Here is a 13,651-nt window from a genome sequence, read left to right on the forward strand (position 1 = left end):
GGGAGAGTACAATTTTACTTATCTTACTTTTTAAACAGTATTTATAAAGTAAGTCATAATCATCTAAGTCTAAGTGAGTCAATCCTTGTCATTATTGAAATCTAAATAATTGAAGCATCAAAAGTTTTGGAAAATTTTGCTGAAATTTTATAAGTCTATAAAAACCTAACAAAGATTGGTAAAATCGTAAAAACCCTTTAACCATAAAAACTGATAAATTTTCGTAAAAATTACAAAAAATCAAGAAAAAATTTGCAGGGAAGAGTGAATTACAAACAGGGCCGAATTTGCCTATAAGATAAACAAGCTATTGCTTAGGACCCCCTGCTTTGAGGCGACTCCCAAAAAAATTTATAATTTGTTTCTTAAAAGAATGGAAATTGCTTGAAAACCTTGAATATTTGGAAACGTGTGGCTGCAAACCTTAAATTTTAAAATTTCTAACTAATGGTGGGGGGGGGATGCCAAAACATGTCAAATTCAGCTCCTTGTCACATTCTGTATTAAAAATAAAAAAATCATTGTTTTCACGTTTGTAACATATTATTTGAAAATAATTTTTGTGACTCGCATGTTTCATATCTTTCTATTTATTCAATCCCGAATGCAATATTTTGGAAATTCTTTTGTATTGATTACTTTTATCTTACTTCTTCTGCATATTGTCTATCTATTTAGCACGGAAAAAAATACACACTACTTCTATTTCTTTTCGTTTTCTACCCCACTTGCAACTGAAGAAAAGTTATTGTCATGAGTTTCTTTTTTCTTTTAAATTAAAATAACTATTTCTCACAAAGTTAGAACAGGACTGCAAACATTTACAATCAAGTACTAAAATATCAGAGACTGGAAAGTACAAATGAAGTGCGTTAAATAATTTTATTTATTCTAGAGTCCTTGAAAATAATTAGATAAGTCTTGGAAAAACCGAAGCAAAGTGGGCTGCAATTACTTCTACTACATATTGTTAATCTGTTTAGCCAGGGGGAAGGAAATGATACACTACCTCTAATCCTTTTCGTTTTCTGCACTGGTTATAATTTAAAACAATGTTATTGTAATGAGAAATCTATAGTTTTTTTTTTTTTTTCAAACCTAAAAGGTCTGTATCTTACAAAGTTTGAACAATACTGTACAACTGTATAATCTAGTTATCAATTTCTATGTCTATCTAATTAAACTCTATAAGGCTTCAAAATGCAGAATTTTATATCCATTTTACAAAATTTCCTTCGGGGGAGAAACCCCCGGCCCCCTAAAATTGGAGATATTCTATTGCCCACTTAAAAGGGAGAACTGCGTCACTCTCTTGATACCAGCTCCCTCTCTTAAGATCAATTCAAAAAGGACAGCATGAAAACACACATTAATGAAAATGACACACAAAAAGTAAAGCATGGACTTATGCATCACAGGAAACAGACAAAGACATGGGAGTGGTGGGCAATAAAAATGTTGCTTAAAAATAAAAATCCTGCCCCCCCCCCCCAGGAACTCAGTCCTAAATCCGCCTATGAATAGCGCTGCTTAATATTTTGTGCAGCATAAAATTAAAAAAAAAGGGAATGAATTAAAAATTCCATCTTCTATAAAGTAATGAAGTTTATTTTCTTTTAATGCTTCTTGATATGATCGCATTTCGCGTTTCTGTTTCTAAATCCAGTAGAATAATGTTATTTTTTCAAATTCAATAAATTTCCTTAAGTTTTAAACTATTTGGTGGCAAGCTCCATTTGTTACAGGCGTGTAAAGAAATGAAAAGAATGTTTTAAAAGAGTACATGAAGCCCTAGTAAAATTATTCTTCACTGATTTGCATTTTGTGAAATATGAGGAAATGGAGTAACACAGTAAAGAATGTGCAACTGATCGTGCTTGGATCGAGCTAAGCCTTGGACTTTTGCTTGAACTTTTCCCTCCACCTCTTTTGAACTGAAGTGAACTGAGGAGTAATAAAACATATAAAAAAAATGTTTTTGGATTGTAAAGACTATTTCTTTAAGCTTGGATCACCCCGAAAAGTATGAAATAAACTAAGTATATGATTCCTTGATTGCAACACCCAAAAATTGAAGTTGATCTAAATATATGAATGTTTATGTTAATTCTAATGCAGCCAATAAAATGAAAATAAAAAATTTTAGAGAAGAAATATAGGCGGTATATTTCTCTGTACGAATAGCTTTTATTATACCGCCTATATTTCTTCCCTCAAACTTTTAATTTTATTTTTATAAGTTGCTTCAGAATTAGCATAAACATTCATATGTTGAGATCAACTTCAATTTTTGGTGTTGCAATCAAGGAATCATATACTTAGCTTATTTCATACTTTTTAGTGCAATCCAAGCTATTAGAAATAACCTTTACAATTAAAAAGCATTTTTTGTATTTAATTTTAAAGTTTTTTCATTTAAATTTATTTGAGGAGAAAATTTTTGAACGGTTAAACATATTTTCTTGTGGCCTATGCTTATTAAGAAAGAAAAAAAAAAGGTACACACTTTCATATTAATTTTAGCATTGCACATAAAGAAATAATAACTTTATTTTTCATTAATATTTTTCAGTATTGCTGGTTTGTATGCCCGAATTTAAAAGCAATTTTGCTCAAGTAAAGTGAAAAAAATAGGAAGTTTTTAAAAGCGTTCGCATATACTCGTACATGATTGCTTAGGTTCAGCTTTAAAACTGATTTGTTAAATTTATTGACAGTTCATTTTTTCATTGTTTATGGCATTAATTAAAAAGCTGAAGTATTTTAAACTTATAATTGCTATTTTTTTTCCGTTGTTACTGGCAACAATTAAAAACCGGAAGCAAAACTCAGGATTATAATAGATAATGTAAGCTAAGAAAAATTCTTTAATAATAATAATAACAACAAAAGTAAATACAAAAATTAATGGAACAAAATTTCTGTCGACGGAGCACGCTGTAAAAATTGCAAATAGTTTTTTGAACAGTAAACAGTATAGTAATATAACGTGTTTATAGAGTACTGAGAGTATTTTGCTTGAATGAATATTCTTCATAAAATGGCAATGCAGACGCTCAAAATAAGCGAGAAAATTGTAAGATTTTACCTTCAATAATTTTAAAAGATCCTTTAAGTACATGCATGTTATTCTAATAATTTTTTTACTGTAATTTATTCTAACAAAGACACCCTGCAGAAAATTTAATCTACGTCACTTACTATAAAACTTCGATCTTTTTGAATAACTAAACTTAATACTTTAACTATACAAACTTATTTTATGTTTTGCACGGCAGCGTGTATACGTACTTGCAACTCAGAATATTTTTTTAATTTCCACTGCATAAAAAATCTGCTCAGCATCAAGTTTTTTCCTCTTATTTGAAGAAAAACCGAAAAAAAAGACCTTCAACCAAAAAAAGAAAATAAGAAAAAAATATTCCCCCAAAAACCTTTATTACTGGTACATTAATATTAATTAATTAAGAAAACAATTTATTATAAAGTTTTGATAGCATAAAAAACTATTTGTAAACTCGTAAAAAATATCGCGAGAGAGCATAACTTTTCCACTTTTTCTTCCGAAACTTTAGGAAAAGTATTTTAACTAGGTACTTAATTTAGATAAAAATCTTACTTTTTATGCAAAATGTGTCAACCGAAACTAAAGTGTCATCTAAATTCGAAAAGTTAATTAAAGGCTGAAAAGATTGGAAGAGGATGAAGAAACAAAATGGCTACTTCGCCGGAAAGATAATATTTGGTAAATTTATGCTTCTTGGAAATTTTGTAAAGAATATTTATTATCTGGATTGAGAAAGATTTTTTTAATAATCTTACCTGCCAAAGAATAGGTTCAAGTTTATGAATATTAGTACCGAGCTTTTTTTCTTTCTTTCTTTTCTTTTTTTTTGAAATAGTAATAGTTAAATGGTTTTTTTTAAGCCCTTAGAATTATAGTAAGCGTTGAGAAATATTTTTCTTTCAACACTGCTAAAGTTATAAGTGTAAAATATATGGATATGCACAGTAGCGTCAGTATAAGGGTAAAAGGGGGCAGTCCTCCCCGATTGGTACCCTTCTAGGGCTGACACCCTAAGCGGATTTAAGAGTTTATTAAAAAAATAATGCTTCAATTCGTGAAATTTTCTATGAATATATGTAAAATTATCTTTTAGCTATCAAATATCATCGGAAATGGAGCACAATATTAAGAAAGGAGCGGGGGGGGGGGGGTGTTACATATGGGTAATTCTCCAAAAACCTGACATTTTCCAATACATTTTTAAAAAAATAAAGGTTCTGAAAAAAATCCGAAAAAATACTTATTTTTTATTAGGAATTTATTAAGAGAAAAATAGAGGGAACTCACTTCACCTCTGTTACAACCCCAAAAAGAGGGGGTCAAATTTTCATACAGCGAGAGACTGACAAGCAGCACCAAGAGAGGTACAAAATGAATTTCTTCATGGGTTATCTAAAACGTAACTGTAGTAATAAAGAAAAAACTGAAGCATAAATCAAAAGGTATGATTCTTAAATGACAAAACAAAATTTATGTAAAGCCTCCCTTAACGAACACCCCCAATTTCTTCGAGTATAAGTCCCATATAGGTTTTTCCATATTATTCACTCTGAATAGCTTACACTCCGAATAACGAAATTCATTTAAAAAAGGAAAAATTACCTTATCATTACCAGCGAATTGATTTATGGTTCAGGAAATACAAACATATAACAAACAGGGAATCAGCAATATTGATAACACATATTTTACTTTACTTTAAAGCAATTACGAAATTTACTTCAAGCAACTTGACTTACCTATTCAAGCAATATTTAGATAAACAAATGTCGAACCAATAAATTTCTTTTGAAACACTTAATATGAACAACAACAAAAAAATATTAAATAAATAGAATTATTCCACTCTCATACATTTTTACTTCCTTTTACAAAAAAGGAAGTATTTTATTCGCGAAAAAAATTTCACTCAAAAATCGGCCTTAATTTCCATTTTGCTCGCCCCCGAATGAATATTGATTTTTTTTTTCAACCCGACCACACGCGGATAAGTGCCTAAAAACATATAGACACTTGAAGAATCCATTTTGACGATGCCCGAATTAATTACGAGTTTTCTCTTGAAGTCCGTATGTACGTATGTATGTGCGTATGTGTGTATGTATCTCGCATAATTGAAGAACGGTAGAAAGCTGAAATTTGGTACATGGACTCCAATTGGGGTCTAGTTGTGCACCTTCTCTTTTGGTTGCATTCGGATGTTCCAAAGGGGGTCCTTTACACCTTTTTGGGGTAAATTCATTGTTAATTTCAATGTAAACTCAAGCGGTGCTATAATTTGGTAAACACTTGGCAATATATCGCCAAGCTTTTGGTCGTCAAGTTTTGTCGCCAACTTGGCTACGAACCTGGCGTTTTTTTTTTTTAAATCTGGTTTTAATTTGGCCATATTTAGAGAGTTAACCATTAAATCACATTAAAACTGCCAATATTGCGAAAAGTTATCTGTATAAAACGTTTTCTTTGCTTCGGATTGCAACAAACTTGGGGTGAAAATGTTTAAAGTGTTTCTTTGCGCACTCCGTGGCACTATATCTTTAAATGGGAGTAAAAGGAAGTCATGTGATTCACACATCAGCTCGTTTATTTAAGGGGGGGGGGGGTTGTGGAGGAGGGTGACGCCACAAAATACTGAACCGGGTGAAACTTGCTTCAGGAGTGACACTGTGTGTAAATATATTTTTAAGATTTTGAGAGGATGTCAAGTTTTGCCATACAGTATTTCAATGCTTGTAGCAAGAATCTGTGCTAAACATCTTGCACTTGGATGCCCAGAATAACTCTGAAATTTCGTTATTTTGTTTTATATTAGGCTTGTAACTACGTGCAGACACATAGCATTTGGCAAAATACTATGTGCACTTAATAGCGGAGATTTTTTTTTTCTGTGCTGTGAAACGTTCATATTATTTTCCAACCCCTGTTTTTACTTCATTTTATAACTAGTATGTTGTGGCCATTACGAAACTTTCTTCTATATTTTTTTTTTCTGATCCCTCCCCATGCTTGACGAGGAAGCAATATTCCCAACGAAAACAAAATGACACATGCAAAAACTTGACGACTATCCCAATGTCTGAATTATTGCAAAAGCAAAGCAAAGAGCGAAAATTGAAAGTTATTTTAAAAGCCTTGCTTGAATTAATTACAAATATTTTATTTGTTAACAAACATAAGATGGCAACAGTTCAAAATTTTAAATCATTGAGATAATATTTCCTATCATTTCCATACAATTAAAATCACGAGAAATACGCAGACGACAATCTATTACGATTTATCTTTCTTATTGTTGCATTAATAAAAATATTTTTATTCGCAAAAAAAAAAAAAAAAAAAATCAACACCTCTTGGAGCGATCGGCGTCAAAATTGAACCAAAGCCTGTTTACGTATGGATTCACATATATTCCAAATTTCAACCAGAACGTAGCATTACTTCTTGAGATAGGGCACTCAAAATGGAAAAAAAGAACGGGTGATTGCGCTACCCCCCCCTTTTAGCTGTTGACACAAAAATAAAATCAGTTCTTTATACCCACTAAGGGCTACTTGCCGATAAATTTTTCTTTCATTCCGTTCATTATTTCTTGAGATACAGCAGTCACAATTGACGACAAAAAACGTTCTACAGCTCAACCCCCGTTTGAGTTATTGACACCAAAATTGAATCAGCACCTGTTCCTGTTGATACGAACATATGGACCAAATTTTGTTTGATTCCGCCAGTAACTTCCTGAGGAATAGCAAGCACGCGTAACTCGAAAAAACGTCCCATTGCTCCACCCCCCTTGGAGGAATTCGCGCCAAAAACTAATGGGCACAAGTTCACATAGGGGCACATATGTGTACTAAATTTCGTTCGATTTCATGCGGTAGTTTTTGTTGTAGAGCGGCCACAAAAAACTGGTCACACACAGACGTGACACACATACATACACACACACACACACACACATACATACATACACACACACACAGAGACAGACAGACATTTTCCAAAAATGGTCGAAATGGACTCAGCACACCTCAAAACGTTCGAATCCGTCAAAATTCGAAATTCGAAAATTTGCACGAATCCAATACTTTCTTCTATATATTAGATATAGAAGAAAGTAAAAATGGTCGAAATGGACTCAGCACACCTCAAAACGTTCGAATCCGTCAAAATTCGAAATTCGAAAATTTGCACGAATCCAATACTTTCTTCTATATATTAGATATAGAAGAAAGTAAACAAGTGCCGCCCCTCCCGTTGAATAATAGTAATTATAATATAAAATAATAATCTTTTTTAATAATAAAGCTGAAAGTCTCTCTGTCCGGATCTCTATGACGCGCATAGCGCTTAGACCGTTCGGCCGATTTTCATGAAATTTGGCACAAAGTTAGTTTGTAGCATGAGGTGTGCCCCATCGAAGCGATTTTTTGAAAATTCGATGGGGTTCTTTTTCTTTTCCAATTTTAAGAGCAAAATTATCATAAGATGGACGAGTAAATTACGAAATTATCATAGCGTGGAACCGTAACATGGGCACAAACCAATTGGCGAGAAAAATTCACCATACATTATTTGTAAATATACAGGCGAACCAAAAGACCTTTTAATTTTCTATTACGGGCAAAGCCGTGCGGGTACTACTAGTATATTAATAAAATAAAAATAATAGTACAGTGCTTACAATTAAAGCGAGTTTCTAGTTAAATTCCAAACTGGGTTTTGCATATCCAAGAACAGGTACACACTTTAAATTATCTTTTTCAACATTGAAGTAGTGCCACTGTTATACACTAATATTTATAATAGTTAATATTTTCAAAAGATTTTTAAATTCACGCGATTTTCCGCCTCTAAAACTAAATTGCATTTCTTGTTAAATTCCGAACTATGTTTTGCATATCCAAACACTGGTAAACACGCTATTTTTTTTTTTTTTTTTTTAAAAGCTTTGAAGCAGTGAATCTTACTGCGCTGAAACAGATATTCAAACATTTAAAAAAATGTTTCAGTTTCGAAATTTGCCGCCCTGGGCTGCCGCCTATTTCGCCTACCCCAGGAGACGGTCCTGGGTAAGGCCCCTATATATACGAGCCGACGCATCAGCTTAAGATTAGCCTTTTTGGATCGGAGCGCGTGTTTGAGTGGTTGTCTTTCTGGCGAGTTATCGCGTTTGGTGATTATTCACTCTGAGCAATTATTAGCGGCACGTAAAATAAAACATTGTTTTCGGCAAATTTGGCGAAATCCGAAGCTTTGCTGTGGTAACTCTAGCAGTGCTACAATGAACTAGTATGTTGTGGCCATCACGAAACTTTCTTCTATATTTTTTTTTTTTTTTTTTTTCTGATCCCTCCCCATGCTTGACGAGGAAGCAATATTCCCAACAAAAACAAAATGACACATGCAAAAACTTGACGACTATCCCAATGTCTGAATTATTGCAAAAGCAAAGCAAAGAGCGAAAATTGAAAGTTATTTTAAAAGCCTTGCTTGAATTAATTACAAATATTTTATTTGTTAACAAACATAAGATGGCAACAGTTCAAAATTTTAAATCATTGAGATAATATTTCCTATCATTTCCATACAATTAAAATCACGAGAAATACGCAGACGACAATCTATTACGATTTATCTTTCTTATTGTTGCATTAATAAAAATATTTTTATTCGCAAAAAAAAAAAAAAAAAAAAAAAAATCAACACCTCTTGGAGCGATCGGCGTCAAAATAGAACCAAAGCCTGTTTACATATGGATTCACATATATTCCAAATTTCAACCAGAACGTAGTATTACTTCTTGAGATAGGGCACTCAAAATGGAAAAAAAGAACGGGTGATTGCGCTACCCCCCTTTTAGCTGTTGACACAAAAATAAAATCAGTTCTTTTACCTACTAAGGGCTACTTGCCGATAAATTTTTCTTTCATTCCGTTCATTATTTCTTGAGATACAGCAGTCACAATTGACGACAAAAAACGTTCTACAGCTCAACCCCCGTTTGAGTTATTGACACCAAAATTGAATCAGCACCTGTTCCTGTTAATACCAACATATGGACCAAATTTTGTTCGATTCCGCCAGTTACTTCCTGAGGAATAGCAAGCACGCGTAACTCGAAAAACGTCCCATTGCTCCACCCCCCTTGGAGGAATTCGCGCCAAAAACTAATGGGCACAAGTTCACATAGGGGCACATATGTGTACTAAATTTCGTTCGATTTCATGCGGTAGTTTTTGTTGTAGAGCGGCCACAAAAAACTGGTCACACACAGACGTGACACACATACATACACACACACACACACACACACATACATACATACATACACACACACACAGACAGACAGACATTTTCCAAAAATGGTCGAAATGGACTCAGCACACCTTAAAACGTTCGAATCCGTCAAAATTCGAAATTCGAAAATTTGCACGAATCCAATACTTTCTTCTATATATTATATATAGAAGAAAGTAAAAAGGAAGTATTGTATTCGCGAAAAAAATTTCACTCAAAATTCGGCCTTACTTTCCATTTTGCTTTTGCTCACCCCCGAATTAATGTTTAGTTTTTTTTTCAACCCGACCACACGCGGATAAGTACCTAAGAACGTATAAACATCCGAAATATCCATTTTAACATTTCCCGAAATAATTACAACGACTTTTCTCGTGACGTCCGTATGTATGTATGTGCGTATGTATGTCGCATAACTCGAGAACTGTATGTCTTAGAAAGCTGAAATTTGGTACGTAGACTCCTAGTGGGATCTAGTTGTGCACCCCCTATTTTGGTTGCATTTGGGTGTTTCTAAAAGGGCCTTTTGCAGCTTTTTGGGGGGAAATCATTGTTAATTTCGATGGATACTCAAGTGGTATTATAATTTGGCGGACACTCGGCGATATATCGCCAGTCTTTTTGTCGCCAACTTGGCGAACAATTTGGCGATTTGTTTTCTATAATCTGGTTTCAATTTAGCCACTGGTGGTGATATTTAGAGAGTAAACAATTGAATCACACTAAAATTGCCAATAACGGGAAAATGACATTAAATTGGAGTAAAAGGAAGTCATGTGATGCACACACCAGCTTGTTTTTTTACACATATTCATCTGAACGTTTTAACCCAGTAGTGGTACTTCGTTGTTCATAAAAATATAAATTACTGATTTAACGTTTTTGTTCATTAATTAGTTAATTTTAATCAACCTTGGAATTCAGCATCACAAGCTTCCGTGCTTTGGTTTTAGGAAACAGATTCATTAAGCAGTGCGGCGAAAGAATGTAGGGAAATTTCTACTGCCTGTACCTCAGCTTCGACTATAATTTAGATAAACAACTTGCTGTTGAAATGATATTTTTTTTAGTGGAGATAGGACTCACTTTAGAGCTTTTAGCAGAGAAAGGATCACACTCGTTTTTTTGGAGGAGGTGGGATGAAAATAGTAGTATTGATTCACTACTCTTATCAGGTTATATTTTTCGCACTTTTTTTTGAAGGAGGGTGGGTTAAAAGTAGTAGTATTGCTTCACTACTCTTTTCAGGTTATATTTTTCGCACTTTTTTTTGAAGGAGGGTGGGTTAAAAGTAGTAGTGTTGCTTCACTACTCTTATCAGGTTATATTTTTCACACTTTTTTTTGAAGGAGGGTGGGCTAAAAGTAGTAGTACTGCTTCACTACTCTTATCAGGTTATATTTTTCACACACTTTTTTTGGGAGGAGGGTGGGCTAAAAGTAGCAGTATTGCTTCACTACTATTTTCAGGTTATATTTTTCACACACTTTTTTTTGGAGGAGGGTGGGCTAAAAGTAGCAGTATTGCTTCACTACTATTTTCATGCTATATTTTTCACACACTTTTTTTTTTGAGGAGGGTGGGCTAAAAGTAGCAGTATTGCTTCACTACTATTTTCAGGTTATATTTTTCACACACTTTTTTTTGGAGGAGGGTGGGCTAAAAGTAGTAGTACTGCTTCACTACTCTTATCAGGTTATATTTTTCACACACTTTTTTTTGGAGGAGGGTGGGCTAAAAGTAGTAGTACTGCTTCACTACTCTTATCAGGTTACATTTTTGACACACTTTTTTTGGAGGAGGGTGGGCTAAAAGTAGCAGTATCGCTTCACTACTATTTTCAGATTATATCTTCAGCATACACATATCTGCAAAAGTTTTCTTGCATCCCCATTCTAATACAAAGATTGACTCATATTCCTATACTTTTAGACTTTCATTCTGTAACGTTTTATTATTCACTTTGTTTAACTAACACAAAAATAAATCAAATAAGTGCACTAATATTTCCGAGTCCCGAAAACTCGGCCTATCGTGGACCGACAAAAGGCCGAGTAAGTGAAAATGACGTGTTATTGGGAATGCGCAAGCAACAGATTTTTCGCTAATGGGATTTTCGTTCGGAGAAATTTTCTGGACGAACTTTTCTTCCGGGCAAGTTTTCTGGATTGAGCCTGGCTATCGAATACCGAGTTTTCTCGACTCTACAGTACTACAAATACTTATGTACAAATTAGTGTATTATTTAATTGTTAACAAAAGAATAGTACATTTAAGAGCAATTCATTCAACTTGAGTTGTATAACGCGAACTATTACTTTACAAAGCTTAAAGATTTAAAAAAAAAAAAAAAAAACCGCTGCATAATAAGTAATTCTGCAACATGTAATGAAAATGACAGTAATTGATATTGAACACCCACTAAACGTATAAAGTTAAATAAAGGGAGGGGGGGGGTATTTTTTTAACGTAAATGAAATGCAAAAACAGTCAAAATTAAAATATACCAACAGTTCTCATTATGCACTGGTATTGGTTAAATCATTAATGCATTTAAACAAATTTAACATTTAATAGAAATTTTCAGCTATAGTAAAATATTTATTTTGTTAAAACTTGTCTCAACAAGTATAAAAGTGAATTAGCATCGTAACTTAACATACTGAAAGCAAAAGAAGAAACTACAATAACTCGACGATAAATCTTAAGTTTGAAAAAACATCATCCCAGATAACGATACCGTTTCTTTTCCAAATCTGAAATTATTTTAATTACTGTTGATGAAATGAATGTCTTTCAATTATATTGATTGCTTAAACGGAATAATGCTAATTGCGTAGGAAAATGTTTTAGAAGTATAAGCTCCAATACTCTGAAAAACAAATAACTCGGCCAGAATAGATATTTCTCTTTCATTCAAAATACCGTATCACGTTATGTACAATTTTAATGGGTATTTTTACTGATTTAAATATCTTTTCTAATGCGTAATAAGTTATTTAATGACCGAGATTTTTCATTTTTGCTTAATTAAGCTTTTAACTGATTCTTGAAACAGGAGTGGGTGTAGTGCTTTTTTCGTCCAAAATAGTTTGAGGAATGCCTTAGGTTTAGAACGGTTTATTAGAAGTGTAATAAATTTCAATGAGTAAATTTTGCTTGTTTTAAAATATGGCTTTAAAATATTGATGCGTGTTTTTAACTGCTTAAAAAAACGCGCCACGGCAGTTCTACATACATATTTGATAAGGAAAACAACCGATTATTCTTTTTCGGCTAATTTATCTTTCTGGGATAAGTTAAGAAAAGGAAAGTGAAATCAAAACTACAAAAATATTAATACGAGTTATAGACATGTGTTTCGGGATTACAAAGAATCCTTTCTTTCAATGTTAAATAAATGAAGTTTTGGAATCGATAACACTCTCTGCGATTTTTCATGGAATGTTTCGGGCAGCAAAAGTAAATAGTTAAAAAAAAAAAGTTTTAATTTACGATGAGTCAAATAGAAAATTCAGACGGACGAGCTTCGTCCATAGATTGTAGTTTAAGTATTAGAAGTATCGGTTTCAATGCTATATTTCATTACAAATCGTTATTTTTGCTATGAAGAATGATTCCTACCAAAAATTAACTAGTATGTTGTGGCCATTACGAAACTTTCTTCTATATTTTTCCTTTTTCTGATCCCTCCCCATGCTTAACGAGAAAGCAATATTCCTAACAAAAACAAAATTACACATGCAAAAACTTGACGACCATCCCAATGTCTGAATTATAGCAAAAGCAAAGCAAAGAGCGAAAATTGAAAGTTATTTTAAAAGCCTTGCTTGAATTCATTACAAATATTTTATTTGTTAACAAACATAAGATGGCAACAGTTAAAATTTTTAAATCATTGAGATAATATTTCCGATCATTTCCATACAATTAAAACCACGAGAAATACGCAGACGACAATCTATTACGATTTATCTTTCTTATTGTTGCATTAATAAAGCTATTTTTATTCAAAAAAAAAAAAAGCAACACCTCTTGGAGCGATTGGCGTCAAAATTGAACCAAAGCCTGTTTACATATATTCCAAATTTCAACCAGAACGTAGCATTACTTCTTGAGATAGGGCACTCACAATGGAAAAAAAGAACGGGCGATTGCGCTACCCCCCCTTTTTAGCTGTTGACACCAAAATAAAATCAGCTCTTATACCCACTAAGAGCTACTTGTCGAAACATTTTTGTTTGATTCCGTTCGTTATTTCTTGAGATACAGCAGTCAAAATTGACG

The sequence above is a fragment of the Uloborus diversus genome, chromosome 6, assembly GCF_026930045.1.
Source record: "Uloborus diversus isolate 005 chromosome 6, Udiv.v.3.1, whole genome shotgun sequence".
In the NCBI taxonomy this organism is placed as follows: Eukaryota; Metazoa; Arthropoda; class Arachnida; order Araneae; family Uloboridae; genus Uloborus; species Uloborus diversus.